The sequence below is a fragment of the Triticum dicoccoides genome, unplaced genomic scaffold (assembly GCF_002162155.2).
Source record: "Triticum dicoccoides isolate Atlit2015 ecotype Zavitan unplaced genomic scaffold, WEW_v2.0 scaffold7970, whole genome shotgun sequence".
In the NCBI taxonomy this organism is placed as follows: Eukaryota; Viridiplantae; Streptophyta; class Magnoliopsida; order Poales; family Poaceae; genus Triticum; species Triticum dicoccoides.
The window spans coordinates 11,272-13,492 of record NW_021300698.1 but is presented as its reverse complement, the minus strand read 5'-3'; the positions used below and the strand labels follow the sequence as shown (position 1 = coordinate 13,492).

At 52.5% G+C, this 2,221-nt stretch overlaps 1 long non-coding RNA gene across 1 annotated transcript in view; it reads right to left on the bottom strand.

Annotated features, from left to right (window-relative positions):
• Window positions 1-1,187, bottom strand: part of LOC119347926 — a 3,229-nt gene extending 2,042 nt beyond the window's left edge. Inside the window, exon 1 of the long non-coding RNA XR_005168597.1 lies at window positions 683-1,187. This is a non-coding gene — a long non-coding RNA (uncharacterized LOC119347926). The remainder of the gene's footprint in view (window positions 1-682) is intronic.
• Between the last annotated feature and the right edge of the window lie 1,034 nt (window positions 1,188-2,221).

Here is a 2,221-nt window from a genome sequence, read left to right as displayed (position 1 = left end):
CACACACACACACACACACACACACACACGGCTACACGCACGCACGCACCCAGCCTCACTCTGGCTCGAGCCCGACACGGCCACCACGCGCACACACGCGTCCGCCGTGCCCACAGCCTAGTCGAGGCTTATATGCCCTACAGCTAGCGGGCATGTGTAACAGGAAATCAGGCTGCCCCAGCTATACGTTGAATTGCCCGTTTATTACCAAAACAGAAAATTACATATTTCTATTTGATCAGCAATATACTTGGATCGTCATGAAATGCCTTGTGGATATAAAAAAGATCTTTGTCAGTCAGGTGTATAACATCTTCTTAAACTGCTAGTAACTCAGTTTGCTTCAGAATGGATTGTAACATATTCAATAGATTATCAGAAGCATTCGGATGATGGTCAACGGGCTGGGTATGACTTGACTACAGATAAGTTTTACTGACAAACAACCACACCAACTTCTTCCAGCGTCTTCATCTCATAATCACCTACTCAACTTTCAATAGTAGAGCATTGAGCGGCTCCCATGTGCTTCTTGTTCACTGGTTTTTAGAACTACATCTCCAAATTTTCCTTGTTCACTGGTTTTCAGAACTACATCTCCAAATTTTGACACAGAAGGCACGGTGACCCATTTGGGAGAACAAATGCAATATAGTAGATAAGAAATCAAATTGGGATTGACCTGCAACGGAAGAGAGGCGATAACAAATCTGTTGAAGATCGAGGAGCGGACACTTGGGCGCAGAGGTACAACGGAGTGGTTCGGAGGCCATGGTCGACGAAGGAGAGAGGACGCGGCCCTGCTCGCAGGCAGCCGCCCCACGTGCGTCCACGTGCCCGGCAGTAGCATCTCTCGCTCCCTCTTGTCAGGGATGACCTGATAAACTGGGACCGGGAGGATCGAGACAGTGAAATCTCACCGGCGACCGGGGTGGAGGGATTGTCACGTCCCAGACGCAGATCTCGCCGTGGCCGCCGCCGAGGCGCCCATCGGCAGCCCTCGGGTAGATCGAGCAAGACGATGAGCGCGTGAGGGAGGATGTCTTCTGGGTCGTTGTGCGCTTCCCCTCCCGGCTGCCTTCCGCCGCCTCTGCCGGACGAAGGCGAAGGCGGATCTCGGCAGCGGTGTCCCGATGGCAACCCGGAGGCCTGCAACGATGGCGGCGGCGCCTCCTTGAGGACCTCGGCGCCGGCTGCCCGGCTCCTCGATGACTGCTCGGCGCCGGCAAAGGGATCCGTGGCTAGCGCCTGGTTTCCATCGATGTAGCGAATAGATCGGCGGCGTTTCAGGGATCGCGGTGGCGGTGGTGGCGGCGGCACGGCTCCCGTCATTGTAGCGAATAGATGAGGGCAGCCTCGATCGTGAGGTTTCTTTTCTTTTAGGAAAAGCCATCATGGCGGTTTATATTTCATGAGGGAAAAGGGCTACATCATTTGAAAGTACATCAAGCAAAAAGTCCGGAGCCTCGTTCTGCCAAACAATAGTTCTCGAGTGCTCCGACTTTGTAGCCAGTAGATCTGCCGCCATATTGTCCTCCCTAGGACTATGACAGAAAGAAACAGAAATAAAGTTGCGACATAAAAAGGTACATTCCTTGTGGATGGTTGCCACTGGCCCCAGGGAATTCCCTCCATGTTGCATGATCTCCACCTTATTGCATCCAATATTGTTTGCGAGGATTAGCCCGTCCTTGAGGCCTCTCGCCTCCGCTGTTACTGCATCCTTGACGAACGGAATGTGTGACGCCGAAGCTGCAGTAAAACCTCCCATGGAGTCGCGAATGATTGCACCCGTATCACCAGTGCCATTGTCCGCATCAAAGGATGCATCCACATTTAAGCTGACAAATCCCTCAGCTTGTTTTCTCCATCGCCCTCATCGTTGCTTCTTTGCTCTCATGAAGTTCTTGGTCAAAGTTGCAATAGCCTGGGCCGATCGAGCCGGCTCCTGGATGGCCTCCCCATGAGTAACTCTCCGGCGTTCCTACCAGATATACCATACGGCCACCGCTACGAGCTCCTTCCTAGACACATCCGGTAGCATCGGCACTGCATCATTTGGCATCAAAAGCAAGTCACCAAGAACCGACGCTCCTTCCATCTCAGATTCACACAGCTCGTTGATAGTGGAGCTCAAACCAAGCTTTTCCCAGATCTCCTGCACTCTGTGACAGCGAAAGAAAGCATGTCGAATACTCTCACAATCTGTCCCACATAACGG